The sequence below is a fragment of the Phlebotomus papatasi genome, chromosome 4, assembly GCF_024763615.1.
Source record: "Phlebotomus papatasi isolate M1 chromosome 4, Ppap_2.1, whole genome shotgun sequence".
In the NCBI taxonomy this organism is placed as follows: domain Eukaryota; kingdom Metazoa; phylum Arthropoda; class Insecta; order Diptera; family Psychodidae; genus Phlebotomus; species Phlebotomus papatasi.
In genome coordinates this window covers 4568882-4593118 of record NC_077225.1, presented here as the reverse complement: position 1 = coordinate 4593118, position 24237 = coordinate 4568882, and positions in this window count along the sequence as shown.

Here is a 24237-nt window from a genome sequence, read left to right as displayed (position 1 = left end):
AGGGGCTCGACGAGGAACTCCGGAGGAAATCTGTCCCCTTTGACATATGGACCAAATAAAAACACTACCTCTTGTTTACTTCTGTGTTTTATTAAATTTACGCTAGGGGCGCTTTCAGCGCAAAGGTACAAAGTCGATAATGCAGGCAAAAAAAATGTCTTCAAGAGGCAATTGCCAAAAGTTGTTTTGGTTTTGTCCAAACGTGCTGGTGATCGTGACGGTGGATTCTTCAGGGCCCTCAGCGGACCTTGGTGAGTATTTCCTGTTCCGCCTGCTTAACCCAGGCCTGATCTCCTTCGTCTAACGACAGCTGGAGGGTATGCAGCGGCGTGACAAAGCCGGCAGCTGGAGCGGGACGGGATTCCTTGGCGCAGAGGACAGGGTGATCCGGCAAAGCCCTCAAGTGCCTCCTCGGGGGTGGATTCACCCTAGCACAGCCAACTCCTTCAGTCTCAGGGCCAGAGGTTTCTACCAGTAGCTTCCGGAGACGGCGTCGCTAGACCACTCTTCCGGCTCTACGACGTTTCTTGAGGCGCACGGCAGGGGGGACGGTTTCGCCCAAGGACGGCGTAGTGGGAGCTTTCTCAGCGGTATGGATAGACCTGTCGTCTGCGGAAGGAGGTGAAATGGCCAAGATTGTGGCGACAGCCTCCTTGGTGGCCGAGGTTACTCCTGGATGAGCGCAAGAGATTAGGGTGGCCAAATCGGTAGTGAACACTGGTATAGGGTGGTTTTGGCGCAACACAATCTCTACGTGGCGACGAACTTCACGGAGATGTTGCCCCCTTGGCAGAGTGTTCACACTGACCCTTAGACCCTCACCGTCCGCAGGGCGATCAGACTCCTGGCTATTCTGGACTGTACTAGCAGGGCGTCCGGATATCTACACCGCACGGGATTGCCCGGAAAAAGGGGTAGCACTGCTTGACCTCGCTCTTCGGACACTGCAAAATCCCACAAGGGAAGGAACGGTAAGTAGAGTGTGTGAGGAAGGGAAATTTTAGCGCATTCGGAGCTATTTAGAACGCTAGTTTTATCAGCGATTGTAAATGCTCACAGACAGTGCAAAAGTAAGGGCTATCGTGTCACCAGAAGCTATTTAGTGCGCTAGACTTAGCCCGCGCTTCTAAATGCTTCTGATCAGGGTAATACAGAGGGGATTCTCAAGTGCTACCGGGAGCTATTGAGAGCGCTAGATTAACCCGCGCCTCTGAATGCTCTATCCAGCAACAGTAGGGGTGACAGGAAGGGCCACTGAGAGCTATAAGGAGCGTAGCTTATGCCCCGCTGCGGTATGCTACTGGATCAGTGGAACAGTGGGAAGGGGACGACTTACTTATTTCTTCTCTCTCTCGCTCTAGGTCACACACACTATTTCACCGGTCTTGGCTTTAGAGTGTACCAAAGGTTAACTTCATTGACAAAACCAACAACCAGGTCAATGCCTGATATTTCTGGTGTTCTCCAGAAGTATACGGGGAATTGGCAAAAATGCATTTTTCCGCCCCTAAAACACTTAAGGGCGCCGAATCCCACCCCAAAAAGGATTCGGCACAACACTGCCCTCCTCCTAGTTCTGGCCGTCCCGGCTAGAATTAACACGCCGGCAAGGAGCTAAACCATTAACGTGCACAATGCGTGGGCGGCCTCTAGTATTCTTTCGAATACAATAAACCGCCTCATTTATCTTCTCAGATACCAAATAGGGCCCATCCCAGTCGCTCTGTAACTTAGGAGACCTCCCAACCTTCCTAAGGGGATTGTACAGCCAAACGGACTGTCCCGGTGCAAAGGTCAGGAGATGCTGACTGCGGTCATAATAGTCCTTGGCCACCCGAGAAGAAATTTGCGAGCGTTCTCGCCCCTCTCGATGAATCTCGTTCATTGTTTGACGTAGGTTTTCCACGAAAGGCAGCTCAGGTTCATCCTCGGGCGGTTTCCCACACACCAAATCCAGGGGCAATCTTAAATTTCTACCCAAAACCATGTGGGCCGGGGGATGGCCCGTAGACCGGTGCACAGCGCTCCTATAGGCCAGCAGGAAAAAAGGCAACAGCAGGTCCCAGTCACTTTGCTGGTTATCCACCATTTTGGCCAAGAAATCCAAAAGAGTGCGATTCAGCCTTTCCACCATGCCATCCGATTGAGGATGTAGCGGCGTAGTTCGCGTCTTTTGGGCACCCAGAACCATTAACACCTTTCGAAACACCTCCGACTCATAATTGCGTCCCTGGTCAGAGTGAAACTCGTTTGGGACCCTATATCGACTTACCACCAAGTCAATGAAAGCTCGGGATACCGTCTCGGCTGTCTGATCCGGAATTGCTGCAGCCTCTGGCCACTTGGTGAAATAATCCATGAATACGACAATGTAGCGGTTTCCCCTAGGGGTCACCAGAAAAGGACCCAAGATATCTGAGGCCACCCTCTCAAAGGGCTCTCCCGAAATTCTAGTGCTCAAAGGAGTCACTATTCTACGACCAGGCCCCTTTCGGGCTGCGCATATGTCGCACTCCCTACAGAACTTCTCCACCGCCGCTCGCCCTCCTATGACATAAAACCTCTCTTTCAAACGGTCGAGAGTTCTACTTATGCCAAAATGGCCCCCGGATGGGGTACAGTGCAATGCTCCCAATACCGTTGGAACCATTGATCCCGGTAACACCCAAAGGCGCTTGGAATTTCCAGGTCTTCCAGCCTCCCAACGATAACACAGCACGCCCTGCTCCACACTTAAAGACGCAAACAGACCCCAGTAGTGCTTCAGCAAATGGGTTCGCCCAGAAATAGTCTCCCATTCCGGTCTCTCACCTTTTTCGACCCATTCCTTCACTTCCTTCAGCACTTCATCCTCTTCCGTGTTTTGGGCCATGCTTGTCATCAAATCGGGGCTCACCGTGATTCTCCTGAGAGGCGCGGACTCCGCTACCAATTCCGAGCATGCATCCCGTTCATCCACACGGTCACAATGATTACAGTCGATCTCCGCACAGGGACGACGGGAAAGAGCATCAGAATTATCATGCACTCGGCCCGCACGATGCTTTAACTCAAAGTCATACTGTCCCAATTTCTCTAACCATCTGGCCAGCTGACCCTCGGGACTCTTCATGGTCAATAACCAACGGAGAGCGGCGTGATCACTCAGGATCAAGAAATGGCGGCCATATAGGAAATGGTGAAAATGGGAAACACCCTTCACCACGGCCAAAAGCTCCCTCCGAGTGGCGCAATAGTTGCGTTCAGCTCCAGACAAAGCCTGGCTGTAATAGGCAATAACCCTTTCCGTGCCCTCCTGAACTTGTTGCAATACGGCCCCCACTCCGACAGCACTCGCGTCACAATCCAGGACATACTCTCCTTCGTCCCTTGGGTAAGAAAGAATGGGAGCGTGGGTAAGAGCCTGCTTTAGAGTGTCGAAACTGTCTTGGCACTCGCGAGTCCACTGGAACCGGACAGACTTCTCTGTCAGGCGGTGCAAAGGCCGAGCTATGTCGGCGAACCTGGGAACAAATCTACGATAGTAGGAACACAGTCCCAAAAACTGCCGTACGTGAGTCTTAGTACCCGGGACAGGCCAGTTAGTCACAGCCTCTATCTTTGACGGTGCTGCGTGGATGCCTTCTCCGGAAACAACATGACCCAAGTACTCCACCTTTCTCTGGAAGAATCTGCATTTACGAGGAGATACCTTTAGATTGGCGGCTCGTAGTTTTTGCAGTACCAAATCCAGACGATGGACTCCCTCCACCAAGGTTGTTGCGCTCACAGTGTGGCACACTGTACATTAATGATTGAAAGTATAAAGTCCCACCCATTTCACCCAAATGAGCCTGATGAGGAAGGGGAATGCAAATTATTAGATCTGGAATGATTACTAAAATATACTTTCACTCTCTTGGTTCCTGACCGTCTTCGAGGAAGCATCATCGTCAGTCCTGGCGCCCACGGAATTCTACTCCGGATATTATAAATTTTGGGCTGAGTATTTGTGCAGTTACTCGAGGACTCAGCAGAAATACGCGCAATCAGACTATCTTGTAAATTATATTTTGCATCTCAGAAATTACATTTCTTGTGTCTTGTTAAATTCAATTTTTTCATTAAATAGTGTTATGTGCGAACCAAAAGTTTAATATTTTATTTGGAATCAAAAGTGGTCGCTACATAAAAATTTGACGCCCAACTTGGTGCTCGAATATTGAAAAACCTCATGAAATAGCCGGACATTAAATTAAAATTCAATTTTCTTATAAGAAAGCCAATTTTTTCTATCTCATCAAATTGTCTGATTGCGGGTATTAAGCATGAGCAAGAGACTTGTCCATTTGTGCAATTAGTGTTATTTTTCATCCAAAGCCATTTGTGACCAATTTATTGGGGGAGATTAAGTGAAGAAACACCGTTTAGTGATACGATTTTATGATCCTCGTGTGTTAAAAATCTCTGTAGTTTGATCGCATTGGGTTGGAAGCATATTAATTCCACTGCTGTGTAATTTTGCATTTTTCCCTCTCGTTTTTTTTTCTCCCAACTTTGTGAAATGGCAGAGTCACTTGAACTCCAGTTGGATTTTTCATTGCTCCAACGAAGTGATATGGAATTTGAGCTTGAGATTCGTGGTCATGGGTCTCCATTTGGATCGCGGGATTTAAGCAAAGAATTAAAAGAGTTTTGGAATGATCCTAAGACAGTGGTAACCGCGTTAAAGGGGTCAACAAAGCATTTAACCTTGCGTGTTGCGGAATTTGGGTATAATCTCGTGGAAGCTGAACCGACGGAGCAGAATTATCGCGCAGCTTTTGCATTGTATAGCACTTTATATAATCGTTGTAGATACACCTCCGATGAGGATGATCCAGATAAATCTCAGGGGCGCAAAATAGTGAAATTGCTGAGGGCTCATATGGATGAATTTAGTCAGAGATGTAAAGAATCTCAAGCCCCCACTGTGAATAAGAACAACGATGATAATGTCACAATTCTGGAGGGAGAATCTCCTGGTGGACGTTCACAAACTACAAGATTTTCGCATGGCCGGGGGCGAGGCATCTCTACAACCCCGTTTCCGTCTATAGATTTTGATGGTAGATTTCCCCCAGGTAGATCCCATTTAAACATACCAAATTATCGCGATATCGTGGGATTTAATACCAGTCATTTGCGGTGAAGTGATCCTCAACCATCTCCTTTCCAGAATTCCCAAGCATTCCATGAGATGCGTCCAGTGCCATTTAAGGACTGGGGAATTAGTTTTTCGGGAAAAAGGGGTGGCAAAAAGGTCCGTATATTTATCATGGAGTTGGAGAGAATGTGTGTCGCGCAGGGAATTTCTTTGCAAACCGTTGCTCGTGCAGCAAGATTATTTCTCACAGATGATGCACTCGTGTGGTATAATAATTGCTGGCAATATTTGTCCACTTGGCAGCAGTTTAAAACGGCAATACAATCTGCATTCGAGGATTTTGAGTCGGATTTCTCTATTAGGAAAAGGATCGAGGAACGCAAGCAGAGGGTGGGGGAACCTGTAGAGGTTTTTATCGTATCCCTATATGAATTGGTTCGCGAACTCGAAGATCCTATATCAGAAAAAGTCCTGATTCGCCTCGTTCGTAGGAATTTGCTACCGGAATTTTCCAGTGCTCTGGCTCTTGTGCAGGCAGATTCAATGAATCAGCTGGTTGATTATTTAAAGCAAATCGAACGTAATCGGTTAATTTCATCCCCAATTCCACCAACCAATACAGTTTCACGTAAAGCATCAGTTAATGTTAGCGAAATTTCGGCTGATAATAAACCTCTGGAGAAAAAAGTGGTGGTGTGTGAATACATAACCGGTGCTATGTATCTTGGTATTGATTTTATAAAGCATTTTGGTTTCCAAATCATTCCTCCAGAGGTTTGTGCTAGCCTAGAAAATCAGGGATCAGTAATTCCTAGTTCAGGAGAAGATGCAATTCTTAGGGAGTCTATGAAGGAATTTCTTCTTACCCAAGAAGGTACTTTAGGGGCCACAAACGTGCTTACGCACACGATTAATACAGGGTCTCATCCTCCGATTAGGCAAAAATGTTATCCTATTCCGTATCACAAAATGAAAGCTGTGGATGCAGAATTGAAACGTCTCAGGGCAATGGGAATTATTTCGGAATGCCGTACAAGTCCTTGGTCCAATCCGATCACAATCGCGGAAAAGAAAAATGGTCAGATTCGTATCTGCCTTGACGCGCGAAGAATAAATGAGGTGACGGTCAGGGATACGTTCGCTCTTCCAAATATTAATAACATTCTTGCTAAACTTATTGGAACTAAGTATTTGACGTCTCTAGATCTTTCAGATGCATTTTTCCAGATTGAGCTAGACGATGAGTCTAAATTAAAAACTGCCTTTTGCATCCCTGGTAGGCCCATGTATATGTACAATCGTATGCCGTTTGGGTGTACAAATTCAGCACAAGAGATGTCGCGCCTCATGTCAAGGGTTATTGGGGTGGATATGGAACCAGAAGTTCACTGCTTTATAGATGATATAATTATAGCCACAGATACTTTTGAACAACATATTAAGTGTCTTCGTGAAGTTGCTAGGCGTCTTAAAAAGGCTAATCTTTCAATAAACTTAACTAAATCACGATTTTGCGTTCCGGAATTAGTATATTTAGGATATACGGTGAATGCAGAAGGAGTTAGTCCTAATACGGAAAAAGTTAAGGCAATATTGAATTTAACAGCGCCAAAAACGGTTAAGCAAGTACGCCAACTTTACGGAATGCTTTCATGGTTTCGTAGGTTTATTCCAAACTTTAGTGAGATAGCTCACCCAATTTCGGATCTCCTTAAAGGGAAACCTGCAAAGATAGAGTGGTCTTCAGAGGCCGATGCGGCTCTTACTCAGCTAAAAGATCTCCTAACAAGCGCTCCTATTTTGGCAACCCCAGATTATGAACGCGAGTTCATCGTGAAATGTGATAGCTCAGACTATGGAGCTGGAGCAGCCCTTATTCAGAGTTCGGATGAAGGCGAAAAAATTATTTCGTATTTTTCTCACAAGTATTTCGCATCTCAAAAGAATTATACGACCACAGAAAAGGAATGTTTAGCCGTTATTCTTGCGATCGAACATTTCCGGGATTATATTGAGGGTTCACAGTTCACAGTCGAAACTGATCACTCGGCACTCCTTTGGCTATTAAAATCAAAGGAAGTTAAGGGACGTCTTGCACGATGGGTTATGAAGCTGCAAGCTCACAATTTTAAGATTGTTCATAGGCCCGGTAAACAACATATCCTTCCAGACTTTTTGTCTAGAAATGTTGAGTGTTCCGCAGTTGACATTGAGGATCCATGGTATATGAAGCTTCGCGAAAAGATTTATAAGGACTCCACTAAATTTCCTGATTTCATGATCAAGGAAGACAAAATTTATAAAAATTGTCGGTATTGTTGTGCCCAATCCTTCTGGGGATGGGAGATTGGGCGCATACTTTGTGGAGGAAGTCTTGGCAGGGATCTTGTGGACGGGCCGGGATATACTTCGGGAGGACAACACATATGCCTGGGACCTAAAGCATTCGGTGATTGTTGAATGGGCAGCTTTTGTTGGCTAAAAACCGCTACAGCCATTCAGTCCCTTGAAGTATTGCGAGACCTGAAACCAAAAAGTAAGTGAAGGTCAAGCTATTTGGCGGGAAACTGAGCCGAGCGCAGCAACAGCCTTCCCAGACAAGCGCCGAGGCAATTTTGCCCCCTTCTCTGGTTGACTGGGCTAGCCAGTTGCGCACGCCCCTGAAGCGCTACTTACCCTTTTTGCCCACCTGTATATTTGCAGTGACGGGGCAGAAGAAAACAGCTCGGGAAAGTTCCCTCTTCCCTCGGCCTCCGGAGCCACGGCAGTGGGCCAACTCATTTGAGGTGCAGCTGGGCATCACTTCCCGCCTGAATTCTCTGCGCTTGGTCAGGGAATCCCTTCGCATCCGGAGACACCGCCTCACGCTCCCCAGAGGGGAACATCAGGAGGAAGTGCGGCGTCGCGTAGAGGGAGTGATAGCAGTCACTGTTCCGGGGGCTGTTCTTACCCCCTCCCTGTCCGCTTTGCTGAGCTGTGCACAGCCGGGGGTTATCGCGGCTACCATCGAGGCCTTGGACGTTATCCGGGCTACGGCTAGTGGGGTCCCTGAAGATCAAATCGGGGGATCTCAGAATCCAAATACCCCGGAAAGGCCATCCAGGAGATCTCGCCGTCGTACCCGCCGGCAGCATCGATCCGGGAGACGTGTGCAGGCACGACGTCTCCGGCAAGAGTGTCTGGCCACCATTAGGGACCAGGAGCCTTCGAACAGAGCCTCTGGATCGGGTCAAACTCCCCGTTTATCTCAAACGCCTGCATCCTCCCTTGCGTGCTCATCCCGTCGAGTAGTGAAGCCCCAGGCGCTTTCTCAAAGGAGGGTGGTCCTGAAAAGGAAGTGACATCAGTCCCTGCTACTGCACCTGGCCCACTCACCTGCTTTGCACGTCCCAGTACCATCCGCCTGCCCAGGAAAACTGCCACTGAATCCCCACACCAAAAATAAACAAACACTGACAACTCAATACAACTGTCATTGACCCCATAAATTCCCCAAATTAAGCCACCCCACACACGCGAGAAAAACATTGAAGAAAATATTGAAGAATTTATTATTTAATAAACAGAAGTATAAAGTGAATTAAAATTTGCCGAGTGTTTTCTTCGTCCTTCCTCTTCCTCCCTCTTCGTCTATCCACAACAGTATCTTGATGAGGCTGGTGTGTAAGCACACAAATGGAAATTAGTTATTCCTAAGGATGAAAGAGAGAATTTAATATCCCAATACCACGATTCTCCAACCGGTGGCCATTTAGGGTATTTTAAAACATTTCATAGGCTGTGTGATTTCTATTATTGGCCCGGTATGCGCCGTGATGTTTCCAAATATATTAGAAATTGCGACGTTTGTAAGTCAGCCAAGGCCCCTAATGTTTCACTTGTTCCACCAATGGGAGGATTCGTAGATGTAGGCCGTCCATGGGAGTATGTATATGCTGACTTTGTAGGTCCATTGGTACGCTCAACACGCGGTTACATCTGGCTTTTGGTCATTGTGGATAAATTATCCAAATTTGTGTTAATGTTTCCATTAAGAAATGCTACTGGAAAAGCATTAATCAATGTTTTGAGGGTGCATGTTTTCTCGGTCTTTGGATGTCCGAGGGTATTCCATTCTGATTCAGGCTCAGCGTTTGTTAGCAAGGAATTTAAATCCTACCTTGCGGGTTTAAATGTTGAACACCTGACTACGGCGGGGTACTCTCCACAGGCCAATGCCACTGAGAGATACAACCGTAGCATCATAACGTCTATCAGATCTTTGATCAACGACAAACATAACAAGTGGGAGGAATGTCTTCCAGAAATTGCTTCAGGCTTAAGAGCAGCTGTTAATCAAAGCTCTAAATATAGTCCCTACTTCTTAAATTTTGGGCAGACCATGATTAATAACGGTCGAGAATTTAATACAGTGAAATTAACTAAGCCCAATTCAAGTGAAGATCGCATTAACATCCTAGAAGTTGCACGTGGTAAAGCCAGACAAAATTTACGTAAAAGTCATCAGAATTCTGCTAATCAGTACAATATCTCACATAATGTGAAAGATGTTAGATTTTCAATTGGTGACACTGTCTGGCGCCGAAATTTTAAATTATCAAGTGCTGCGCAAGGAATCCAATCAAAGTTTCTTCCTAGTTGGATTCAAGCAAGGGTGATTGATGTGAAAAATCACATTTATGTTGTTCAGGATCTTAATGATAGTAGCAGAAAAGGGATCTATCATAAAAAGGATCTCAAACCCGATTAATGTTTTACGTTATTCGTAAGATTGGGGAATTTAGATTTATTATATTTAATTTATTAATTATTCTGTGCCTACAAATTTCAATTTCTCTTGGTTTGATTTTTTTGTCTTAATCCAACTTTATTAAGTATTAATTTTCGCGATTTAGATGCAAATTACCGATCTTCTCAGCCGTTTGTGCATAGCACGCTTGATCTGTTCGAGTCATATTCTCCAGTTCACATCGCAGAAGAAAAATGTTTCTTTTTGGAAAATTATTTTCTAAATGAACGGTTTTGTCGGGTGGATTTTAGAACGGTTGAGTTTGGCCTTTGATGCCGAAAAATTTCGTCACACAACTTTTCTAGTAAGATCTTGGTCTCTCATGTATATGCAATTATAGGATCCTGTTATTATGTGATCTACAAGATTTTTCTAGTAGTCACAAACGATACCTTACTCAGTGTGGATTCGTCCCACTGTCCATAAAATGAAACAAAACTTAGTAAAGGAGCACGGAGGAGGCATCCCCTTTATAAGGTGGCGCTCCAGGGCAGTCTGATATGATAGACTGGCGAATTCTTCCATGATAAGAGTCTAAATTCTCTGATTGAAGAATTTCTATAAGTAGTATACATCGCGCAAGTCGCTGTATATGACGTCACGATGAGTCATCATCGCGCAAGTCGGTGTGACGTCACTGTCGAGCAAGTCGCTGCATGTGACGTCACGTATATGATGACGTCACATATTTTCTGACGTCACATATTTTCTGACGTCACACCTTGGAGGCATGACGCAATATTTTGGGGTGACGTCACACCCCCACCCCCTGGGAGGCTGACGTCACAGGGCGGAACTTTAAATTTGAATTTTCCGTTGGTATACACGAGCGCCATCTGTGATTGTAAATTTGAACTTTGAATGTCCGCCCGCCATTTTGATATTTGACAGCCATTTTGAATTATTGTCCGCCATTTTGATTTTTGTCCGCCATTTTTTATTACCGACCGCTGCTCCTATTTTTGTCTGCCATTTTTTATTACCGACCGCTGCTCCTATTTTTGTCTGCCATTTTTTATTAACGACCGCTGCTCCTATTTTTGTCTGCCATTTTTTTTATTACCGACCGCTGCTCCTATTTTTGTCTGCCATTTTTTTTATTACCGACCGCTGCTCCTACTTTTGTCCGCCATTTTTAATTTGCGACCGCCATTTTTAATTTGCGACCGCCATTTTTATTTTTGTCCGCCATTTTTATTACCGACCGCTGCTCTTATTTTCTATGCGCGCGCCCTCTGTTATTCCTATTATTAACCATTTCCGTAATTTTTTTTCGCGACGTGAAAATTTTTTGGCCGATACCTGGGATTGAACCGACAGATACTTAAAGTCTTAAACGTAATGTGTACCACCGCTTAGACCACTCGGCCACGGCGGCATGTTGATGGGCTCTCGCTGAATCGTGAACCGTTGCATCGTCCACAGGCTGACGTCACCCATGCATAGATATCTCATATAGACATTTTCCATGCATGCATACATTTTCATACACATACACATGCCCCGTGGGAATAATTGCGCGCGTCACTTGGCGGGGAAAAACAGTGCGAGAAACAGATCTCGGGTTTCGGGTTTCAGAGTGGCGCGTGGTGACTTCTGGATATATGACCCGTACTTAGGAATGCATCCTATTGCAAAAAATGGCATGGAATGTGTCGTATGGAGGCGACTATAAATTAATTGTCGTGGGAATATTTTAATTGCTGTGGGAATTTTTTCTTTCCTTTGAGAGCTAAAGGCTTCTTAATAAAGAGGATAAACGTTTTTACAGTGAAAATAAGTGCTTTTCATATAATTTCACATATGTTTCGGGAAATTAATTTACTCCACTGCACTTTTAAGGGAGATCTTTCATTGGGATGATCTTTTATCTGAGTTGAATAAAGTCTATTTTGCGCCTCTTTATTTTACTTGCCCCATACGTTCTTCGCAATTTTAGTGGTATGATCACCACCCATGCATAGCTATGGAAAAGTATCTTCAAAGGTTGAATATTTCGTAACCCCCAAAAAATCGGTTTTGCAGGGTTATATCCTAGCAGTGTGCGCAGAAGGGGTTGGGTACAGTTAAAAGTTGCTTCAAACAGCTAGAGGCTGTTTCAATTTATAGAACTCTTGTGGCAAGGGCTGTCTAATTATGGCAAGAGATTTTAAAATCTAATTCATGTAAATTTTTTCTCTAGAGAATCCTTCTTCTATGTCTACCAAAAATTTCATTTCTGCCCCCCTCTATTTGCAATGTCCGATAAATTTCGCAATGCCTCTTTAGATCATGATGATCCATATGATCCACTGTTCTCACGACTTTTCTTTCTCCATTTTTTTGTGAAAAGCATTTCCATACTCTGATCTTGGATCTCAAATATGTGATATAAGCATGCTATACCTAAATTATTTCTGAATATTACAAACTGATGGTTGAATGTACTTTCTTCCATTTCTATGCACTTGTCGCCGGAATGACCGAAATATGATCTTCTGCATCGCTCATGAATTTTATGGAGTGGAGTGAGGCGATTAAAAGAGGAGTGAAAAATCGTCAATGAAAGCAAATTTCATTCTTTGTATATGAATCATTTAATTTTCTTGGCTGCAAGTGAGGAAAGAATGGGAAAAGGTGTTAGGTTTCTGATAACTTTGCAAGAGAAACCCCACCCTCCCCTCTCCAATATTAAATATTTTGAATTTATAATTGATGCTTTTCTTACTATTTGCAATGTGCTTTAAAGAGATCTGAAGAAATTTGCACATGAACCTTATCATAAAGACTTGAGAAACGACAACAAAATAACAAATCTGAAGATGTTTTTCATATAAAATTATTTTTTCTCAAATTATACAGAATGGGGTGAGCATGTCACTTATTACTGTGGAGCTGCCGAATGGACCCCTAAAATTTAGTTATGTACGATACTGAAACATTTTACATGTTTTTCACTGATAACTTGTTCCCAAATTATGTTTATCCATGCTAGACTCTTCTTGAAAGTAGGAAAGTGTGAAATCCTCTTCTTTTTATTCATTCATTCATTTTCAATCGTTTATCCCTATTGGGGTCGCGGGCCCATGACATCCAAATTAGTAGCCCACGCTTGTCGGTCGTCCGCCACTTCAGGAATATGTTCGGATTCGATCCCAAGGCGTTCCAAGGCAAGATTCTGAATTTTATTCAGACATCTTGTCCTAGGTCTGCCTCGAGGTCGACGACTTCTCACAATGGCTTGCATAGCTTTTCTGGGGAATCTTTTTTTATCCATGCGCTGAACATGTCCATGCCATCGAAGTTGTGATCTCTCAACCCGAAGAAGCAGCTCCTCGACTCTTAGTTCTTCACGAACGGCCACATTCCTCACTTTTGCTTTAGACTGAATATGGAAATTTGGCTTGCACTCACTACATCACCACGGAACTATGTCCTCTTTAATTCTCGGGCAAAAATTTGTCCTAGTATTATTGTTGTTAAAATTTTATTTACACCTTTTACACCTTGCACTGAAGAACATCGAAAACTTTATTTGAGTTGCAATTTAGAAATTTCTGTGTACCCGCCACACCGTTTGGAAAATACTTTAGGCAATCGTAAATGTTTTGTTCTGAGATATGAATCGATTTTATTTGTGAAACATGTTATCAGGGTAATGCATAGTCTCTTAAAATTCAATTATCTGCGATGTTGAATCATCTCACGCCTTTTCAATGATAACTCGTTGCTAGATTGATATGCATTTCTGAGAGACTTTCTCATATAAAATAGAAGATGAAGATCTTTTCTTTTGAATAAAATCTTAGCATACTCTTCAGATAAAATTAAGATGGTGGATGTTTAATAAAAATTGAAGCTATTTCTCTTTTACTCTGTTAATATTTTGCAGATTTTACACGTTGACTCAAACAAATTAAACGTGTTTCAGATAGAATGCAAAACCTCGAAGTACATCAGAATGATAAGTCAGTTGTTTTTTAGGAAAAAAGTTCCCCAAAAGTTTATTGTCTCTATGGAAAAACGTATGAAAAAGTGATTTTTTTGTACCCTCCACTGTAGAAATGCTTTTTCTTCAAATGAATTAGTGAATATGGACCAGTTACTTAAGAGATGCATGGTTTTCTGTAACTCGGCCGCTTGTGATACTGAATCACTTCATGCCTTTTTCATGGACTATTTTTATCATTTTGATAACCTTTTTGTGAGAAATCTTAGAAAATTAAAACTGAATGCGTCTTCTTTAAGAAAAGACTACTTTGTATGATGGCCTTAGTCAACGAACACCAAAAGAGAATTTTTAAGAGATACTCACTAAAAGAAAGTCACAGACCTGAGTTTTCATTCATAATAAACATTTTCAACCGCTTATCCCTATTGGGGTCGCGTTCCCATAACATCCAGTTTAGCAGCCCACACTTGTTGATCCTCCACCACTTCAGGAATAAGTTCAGGTTCAATCCCAATGCGCTCCAAGGCAAGATTCTGAATTTGACTTAGCCACCTTGTCCTAGGTCTCCCTCGAGCTCGACGCCTCCTTACAATTGCTTGCCTAGCTTTTTTGGGGTATCTTTTGAGTTTTCATTGATTATGGGGATTTATCTTTGCACTCACTATCACTACAAATCATCTTTGAACTCTATCCACTTAAATTTTTGTAAAAAAAAAATCATCCTGGTATAAAGAGCGGGTACCAAGATTACCTAGAAGAACTATGAAAAACACATATCGGAGTAAACTCGATTTAAGTTCAATTTTTGTAATCGTTCCACCTGCTCTTCCTAGACTTTCCTCTGAGATATTAAAAAAGTGTATATGCAGCAGAGTGATATATGTCCAAACAAGTTTTATCGGATATGAAACAAAGATTTTGCACACTTTGCATTTATCTTGGGAAATTTCGTTGATGTGATCAAAAGATCTTCGAAATCTCAGAGTAATACCGTTTTATAAGATTTTTCTCAACTTAAAAAACTTTTATTTTTGGCAGAGATTTAACGTCAAGTAGAAGTGTTGGTGAAAAGGAGGAAGAAAAACAACATTTATCGCGATCGGTTTTTCTCCAGAGATATTTTCACCGAATGTTGAATTATGGGCCGTAAGCTACTGGGTGGAATAGCTGCTGTAGAATTTAACCAAAAAGACATGGTCGTCTTCTGTGAAAACGGACCAACTTTAAGAAAATTGCTGGAAGACAAGATGAAAAAGATGATGCCAATATGAATGCTAAACCTTCAACTTGAAGATTGTGTAAAAACCAGTAATCAATATGCCGTGAAAAAAAATATTTTCAGAGGTATACTGAAGTAAATTTAGGAGTACTAAGACTGAAAAATTCTTATTTCTTAACCAATAATGCATTTAAACCATCGATAAACTATTTTCGCATTTTTCATGAAATTCCATTTATAGCAAGTAAGTCAATAATTTGTAAGACATCAATTTTTTTTTATTTTTCCCCTTTTTGACTTTACTTCTTACCTGTGTATAAAATTTTTCTTCTCGACTCTGTTATAAAATTAACTTTGCTTTCCTGACTCTTGCAGAAAACGCATTTTCTTCTTTTTAAACAATTTTATTTCCTCTTAATCATGGCTGATTTTCATATGTATTGACAACTCATTAAGATATTAGCTTTGCATTCAATTCTCTCTCTATTACGAAAAGTATATTCTTGTAGTCTCAACGTATGGTTCTCGACATAGGGGGCAGTTCCTTGTTTTTGAAGCACATTCTTGACATGCAGCAACGTGCCCGCACGGAATAAAGGCGGTGTTGTATTCATTGTTATAGCAGATTTTGCAAATTTTATTTGGTTGCTCTGCAATGTCATATTCTGCTTCTTCTATACCAGAATCCAAGGTATGATCACCAAAGAATATCTCAAACAAATTGTCAAGTGTATCCTCGTCATTGGTGTTGAAAAATTTTAGCATCAAATGCTTTTTCTCCAAAACACTCATTTCTTTCCCGCTTTTCACTTTTCTGAATATTTTTTCCACCACACCCTTACGTAAAGTCTCATTGTTGCTTACATGAAGAAGCTCGATCATCGCGCCAATTGATCTTTTATGCAAAATTAACTGTACCAAATCAGACTCTGATTTGTCTTTTGCAAAAAGTTCTGCTAATTCTCTCAAGTTGTGAGTACTCATTGCGCTGTAGATTTCTTCTGAGTGATTGATTTTTCAAGATGCCCCGTGTTAAATAATTGCAAAATATTATGCCAAACATTTTTTATTGAGAAAAAAGAGGGAGGGGATACAAGAAACTTTAGAGGAGACAAAGCCTGCCACTGATTGTGTGAATACACAAAAAATTGGTACTTTTAATTATTTCTATGGCATTTCACATAGAAAAGTGTATATCGCCATCAGAATCTCGCTGGATTTCTCGTATATTGCATTTGCTCCTCATGATCTCTTTCTGAATCAGCCAGATTTTATTAATTGTATTGAGGCCTAAAATTCAGTTTGTCTTGCCCAAAAATGGGCCACGTCAATGGCAAGCGGTATTCGCGTGTTCTTTTTCGACACTCAATTTATGCTTCGTGATGGAAGGATTAGTCAGTCCCTGGGGACTGCCCAAGAGCACCGATTTAGTTCCTATTATAACCCTAAAAACCCGTGGAAGTTCCTTTCTTGCTCCCAATCAACCAGATATTCCATAAAGCTATAGATCTTTCTTCTATGCTTTAAAATAATTTATCGTCAGTTTATATCTTCATTTATGTTTGGCTTGATCTACAGTTTTCTTACTAGATTCCTCTGTTTCACTCCTCTGGATTTCGCACAACTTTTTAGATGCTGTGACATAATTCATTTAAAATTTCTTCAGTATTAGATTTTGTGTGAATCTTCCCAAATCTTTTCAAGTTCCTCTTTTATGGGGTTACGATCGCAATGATTTCTCAAATCAGGAAAAACAGTTCATGTCAAAAATAATTTTCAGTCTTAAAGGGTTCATTCAAGAAGGTGCTTTTTGCTTCATGGGACACTTATGTACGATGGCCAAATATACCTTTTTGTATGGTTTATTTTTTGGCCTTAGCATAGTAGTGAATGACTTTTGAACCTTTGGCACAGTTATCCATTGACTTTTGCGAATGGAAAATACAAATTTTGCTATAGCCAAGAAACAACAATGCAAAATATTTTACTATTTACATAGATTTACTCGAAATTTTGCTCTGTGATCAGCTATGCTCGTTGACTGCTCCACGAAGGAGAAAATAATCCGTGTCATCCTCACATTATGCTCATATCTATCCCCATAGATTACGAATAAGCGTCCCAATTATCATAAATTTGGTATCAATAGTTGCGTTTAGTTTTCCCAATGGGATGATCTGCTGCAAGAAAATACTTGTACATTTCTATGAATTCACTAATACTTTCATATCAGTTGAGAACAAGACAGACATTTTGATGGTTAAGGGGATTTATCTGCCGTAAAGGGAAACTCCGAATAATTATTTAAATCAGTAAGTAAGCCTTAAGCGCCTCGAGTGGGTCAGTGGATAGAGCAGTGGCTCTGTGACTGCGAGGTTGTGGGTTCGTGGCTGAGCGGCAGCAGAAAAAGATTTCTCATGCCATATCGGCTTCGAATTCGTCCAGTGAATGAATGAATAGTAATGTCAATGGTGCATATTGGCAAAAAAAGTGAACCGCCTAAACAATAGAGGCTGGTGCGAGAACGAGTTTCGATGTGAAAGTGGTACTTCAATCGATACAAATATTCGCTGTCACTGATCCCAAACACACACCGAGAAGGGATGCTGTGATATAGTAACGGCACTGATTGTCCACACAGAGCTGCGATATAGAGCGGCTACCCGTATCGGGGGATAAGATAGAATAGGAGTGGGGAAGCATAAGGGGCCCAATTGGTGGCCTGGATGCATCGGAATATCCGAAATGGAGAACTGACCCCTGGCAAAATCTTATCTTAAGTAAGCCTTATAGAAGAGTATGACGCCACACGTATGGAGATGTATGACGTCATATTTCTGATTGCGTAACATTTGTAATATACGTTCCAATGACCCCCCCCCGCCCTCCCCGCCCCCTACCACCCGACCTTCCACAGAAAATGATGACGTCACATTTAACTTTTGCATTTAAATTTACAGATTACACCGATTTTTTAACATTATTTTCCCTCTTGACTTGATTTTTTTGCAAATTTTCAATCGCGTTTGAATGATTTAATTGAAGCTCAATCACATTACACAGTTTCCAAACTGTATGGGAAAGATCTGGAAACCCAATTGAAAATTTGCAAAAAAATCAAGTCAAGAGGGAAAATAATGTTAAAAAATCAGTGTAATCTGTAAATTTAAATGCAAAAGTTAAATGTGACGTCATCATTTTCTGTGGAAGGTCGGGTAGTAGGGGGCGGGGAGGGCGGGGGGGGTCATTGGAACGTATATTACAAATGTTACGCAATCAGAAATATGACGTCATACATCTCCATACGTGTGGCGTCATACTCTTCTATAAGGCTTACTTACTGATTTAAATAATTATTCGGAGTTTCCCTTTACGGCAGATAAGTCTCCTTAACCATCAAAATGTCTGACTTGTTCTCAATTGATATGAAAGTAATAGTGAATTTATAGAAACGTACAAGTATTTTCTTGCAGCAGATCATCCAATTGGGAAAACTAAACGCAACTATTGATACCAAATTTATGATAATTGGGACGCTTATTCGTAATCTATGGGGATAGATATGAGCATAATGTGAGGATGACACGGATTATTTTCTCCTTCGTGGAGCAGTCAACGAGCATAGCTGATCACAGAACAAAATTTCGAGTAAATCAATGTAGATAGTAAAATATTTTGCATTGTTGTTTCTTGACTATAGCAAAATTTCTATTTTCCATTCGCAAAAGTCAATGGATAACTGTGCCAAAGGTTCAAAAGTCCTTCACTACTATGCTAAGACCAAAAAATAAACCATACAGAAAGGTATATTTGGCCATCGTACATAAGTGTCCCATGAAGCAAAAAGCACCTTCTTGAATGAACCCTTTAAGACTGAAAATTATTTTTGACATGAACTGTTTTTCCTGATTTGAGAAATCATTGCGATCGTAACCCCATAAAAGAGGAACTTGAAAAGATTTGGGAAGATTTACACAAAATCTAATACTGAAGAAATTTTAAATGAATTATGTCACAGCATCTAAAAAGTTGTGCGAAATCCAGAGGAGTGAAACAGAGGAATCTAGTAAGAAAACTGTAGATCAAGCCAAACATAAATGAAGATATAAACTGACGATAAATTATTTTAAAGCATAGAAGAAAGATCTATAGCTTTATGGAATATCTGGTTGATTGGGAGCAAGAAAGGAACTTCCACGGGTTTTTAGGGTTATAATAGGAACTAAATCGGTGCTCTTGGGCAGTCCCCAGGGACTGACTAATCCTTCCATCACGAAGCATAAATTGAGTGTCGAAAAAGAACACGCGAATACCGCTTGCCATTGACGTGGCCCATTTTTGGGCAAGACAAACTGAATTTTAGGCCTCGATACAATTAATAAAATCTGGCTGATTCAGAAAGAGATCATGAGGAGCAAATGCAATATACGAGAAATCCAGCGAGATTCTGATGGCGATATACACTTTTCTATGTGAAATGCCATAGAAATAATTAAAAGTACCAATTTTTTGTGTGTTCACACAATCAGTGGCAGGCTTTGTCTCCTCTAAAGTTTCTTGCATCCCCTCCCTCTTTTTTCTCAATAAAAAATGTTTGGCATAATATTTTGCAATTATTTAACACGGGGCATCTTGAAAAATCAATCACTCGGAAGAAATCTACAGCGCAATGAGTACTCACAACTTGAGAGAATTAGCAGAACTTTTTGCAAAAGACAAATCAGAGTCTGATTTGGTACAGTTAATTTTGCATAAAAGATCAATTGGCGCGATGATCGAGCTTCTTCATGTAAGCAACAATGAGACTTTACGTAAGGGTGTGGTGGAAAAAATATTCAGAAAAGTGAAAAGCGGGAAAGAAATGAGTGTTTTGGAGAAAAAGCATTTGATGCTAAAATTTTTCAACACCAATGACGAGGATACACTTGACAATTTGTTTGAGATATTCTTTGGTGATCATACCTTGGATTCTGGTATAGAAGAAGCAGAATATGACATTGCAGAGCAACCAAATAAAATTTGCAAAATCTGCTATAACAATGAATACAACACCGCCTTTATTCCGTGCGGGCACGTTGCTGCATGTCAAGAATGTGCTTCAAAAACAAGGAACTGCCCCCTATGTCGAGAACCATACGTTGAGACTACAAGAATATACTTTTCGTAATAGAGAGAGAATTGAATGCAAAGCTAATATCTTAATGAGTTGTCAATACATATGAAAATCAGCCATGATTAAGAGGAAATAAAATTGTTTAAAAAGAAGAAAATGCGTTTTCTGCAAGAGTCAGGAAAGCAAAGTTAATTTTATAACAGAGTCGAGAAGAAAAATTTTATACACAGGTAAGAGGTAAAGTCAAAAAGGGGAAAAATAAAAAAAAATTGATGTCTTACAAATTATTGACTTACTTGCTATAAATGGAATTTCATGAAAAATGCGAAAATAGTTTATCGATGGTTTAAATGCATTATTGGTTAAGAAATAAGAATTTTTCAGTCTTAGTACTCCTAAATTTACTTCAGTATACCTCTGAAAATATTTTTTTTCACGGCATATTGATTACTGGTTTTTACACAATCTTCAAGTTGAAGGTTTAGCATTCATATTGGCATCATCTTTTTCATCTTGTCTTCCAGCAATTTTCTTAAAGTTGGTCCGTTTTCACAGAAGACGACCATGTCTTTTTGGTTAAATTCTACAGCAGCTATTCCACCCAGTAGCTTACGGCACATAATTCAACATTCGGTGAAAATATCTCTGGAGAAAAACCGATCGCGATAAATGTTGTTTTTCTTCCTCCTTTTCACCAACACTTCTACTTGACGTTAAATCTCTGCCAAAAATAAAAGTTTTTTAAGTTGAGAAAAATCTTATAAAACGGTATTACTCTGAGATTTCGAAGATCTTTTGATCACATCAACGAAATTTCCCAAGATAAATGCAAAGTGTGCAAAATCTTTGTTTCATATCCGATAAAACTTGTTTGGACATATATCACTCTGCTGCATATACACTTTTTTAATATCTCAGAGGAAAGTCTAGGAAGAGCAGGTGGAACGATTACAAAAATTGAACTTAAATCGAGTTTGCTCCGATATGTGTTTTTCATAGTTCTTCTAGGTAATCTTGGTACCCGCTCTTTATACCAGGATGATTTTTTTTTTACAAAAATTTAAGTGGATAGAGTTCAAAGATGATTTGTAGTGATAGTGAGTGCAAAGATAAATCCCCATAATCAATGAAAACTCAAAAGATACCCCAAAAAAGCTAGGCAAGCAATTGTAAGGAGGCGTCGAGCTCGAGGGAGACCTAGGACAAGGTGGCTAAGTCAAATTCAGAATCTTGCCTTGGAGCGCATTGGGATTGAACCTGAACTTATTCCTGAAGTGGTGGAGGATCAACAAGTGTGGGCTGCTAAACTGGATGTTATGGGAACGCGACCCCAATAGGGACAAGCGGTTGAAAATGTTTATTATGAATGAAAACTCAGGTCTGTGACTTTCTTTTAGTGAGTATCTCTTAAAAATTCTCTTTTGGTGTTCGTTGACTAAGGCCATCATACAAAGTAGTCTTTTCTTAAAGAAGACGCATTCAGTTTTAATTTTCTAAGATTTCTCACAAAAAGGTTATCAAAATGATAAAAATAGTCCATGAAAAAGGCATGAAGTGATTCAGTATCACAAGCGGCCGAGTTACAGAAAACCATGCATCTCTTAAGTAACTGGTCCATATTCACTAATTCATTTGAAGAAAAAGCATTTCTACAGTGGAGGGTACAAAAAAATCACTTTTTCATACGTTTTTCCATAGAGACAATAAACTTTTGGGGAACTTTTTTCCTAAAAAACAACTGACTTATCATTCTGATGTACTTCGAGGTTTTGCATTCTATCTGAAACACGTTTAATTTGTTTGAGTCAACGTGTAAAATCTGCAAAATATTAACAGAGTAAAAGAGAAATAGCTTCAATTTTTATTAAACATCCACCATCTTAATTTTATCTGAAGAGTATGCTAAGATTTTATTCAAAAGAAAAGATCTTCATCTTCTATTTTATATGAGAAAGTCTCTCAGAAATGCATATCAATCTAGCAACGAGTTATCATTGAAAAGGCGTGAGATGATTCAACATCGCAGATAATTGAATTTTAAGAGACTATGCATTACCCTGATAACATGTTTCACAAATAAAATCGATTCATATCTCAGAACAAAACATTTACGATTGCCTAAAGTATTTTCCAAACGGTGTGGCGGGTACACAGAAATTTCTAAATTGCAACTCAAATAAAGTTTTCGATGTTCTTCAGTGCAAGGTGTAAAAGGTGTAAATAAAATTTTAACAACAATAATACTAGGACAAATTTTTGCCCGAGAATTAAAGAGGACATAGTTCCGTGGTGATGTAGTGAGTGCAAGCCAAATTTCCATATTCAGTCTAAAGCAAAAGTGAGGAATGTGGCCGTTCGTGAAGAACTAAGAGTCGAGGAGCTGCTTCTTCGGGTTGAGAGATCACAACTTCGATGGCATGGACATGTTCAGCGCATGGATAAAAAAAGATTCCCCAGAAAAGCTATGCAAGCCATTGTGAGAAGTCGTCGACCTCGAGGCAGACCTAGGACAAGATGTCTGAATAAAATTCAGAATCTTGCCTTGGAACGCCTTGGGATCGAATCCGAACATATTCCTGAAGTGGCGGACGATCGACAAGCGTGGGCTACTAATTTGGATGTCATGGGCCCGCGACCCCAATAGGGATAAACGATTGAAAATGAATGAATGAATAAAAAGAAGAGGATTTCACACTTTCCTACTTTCAAGAAGAGTCTAGCATGGATAAACATAATTTGGGAACAAGTTATCAGTGAAAAACATGTAAAATGTTTCAGTATCGTACATAACTAAATTTTAGGGGTCCATTCGGCAGCTCCACAGTAATAAGTGACATGCTCACCCCATTCTGTATAATTTGAGAAAAAATAATTTTATATGAAAAACATCTTCAGATTTGTTATTTTGTTGTCGTTTCTCAAGTCTTTATGATAAGGTTCATGTGCAAATTTCTTCAGATCTCTTTAAAGCACATTGCAAATAGTAAGAAAAGCATCAATTATAAATTCAAAATATTTAATATTGGAGAGGGGAGGGTGGGGTTTCTCTTGCAAAGTTATCAGAAACCTAACACCTTTTCCCATTCTTTCCTCACTTGCAGCCAAGAAAATTAAATGATTCATATACAAAGAATGAAATTTGCTTTCATTGACGATTTTTCACTCCTCTTTTAATCGCCTCACTCCACTCCATAAAATTCATGAGCGATGCAGAAGATCATATTTCGGTCATTCCGGCGACAAGTGCATAGAAATGGAAGAAAGTACATTCAACCATCAGTTTGTAATATTCAGAAATAATTTAGGTATAGCATGCTTATATCACATATTTGAGATCCAAGATCAGAGTATGGAAATGCTTTTCACAAAAAAATGGAGAAAGAAAAGTCGTGAGAACAGTGGATCATATGGATCATCATGATCTAAAGAGGCATTGCGAAATTTATCGGACATTGCAAATAGAGGGGGGCAGAAATGAAATTTTTGGTAGACATAGAAGAAGGATTCTCTAGAGAAAAAATTTACATGAATTAGATTTTAAAATCTCTTGCCATAATTAGACAGCCCTTGCCACAAGAGTTCTATAAATTGAAACAGCCTCTAGCTGTTTGAAGCAACTTTTAACTGTACCCAACCCCTTCTGCGCACACTGCTAGGATATAACCCTGCAAAACCGATTTTTTGGGGGTTACGAAATATTCAACCTTTGAAGATACTTTTCCATAGCTATGCATGGGTGGTGATCATACCACTAAAATTGCGAAGAACGTATGGGGCAAGTAAAATAAAGAGGCGCAAAATAGACTTTATTCAACTCAGATAAAAGATCATCCCAATGAAAGATCTCCCTTAAAAGTGCAGTGGAGTAAATTAATTTCCCGAAACATATGTGAAATTATATGAAAAGCACTTATTTTCACTGTAAAAACGTTTATCCTCTTTATTAAGAAGCCTTTAGCTCTCAAAGGAAAGAAAAAATTCCCACAGCAATTAAAATATTCCCACGACAATTAATTTATAGTCGCCTCCATACGACACATTCCATGCCATTTTTTGCAAT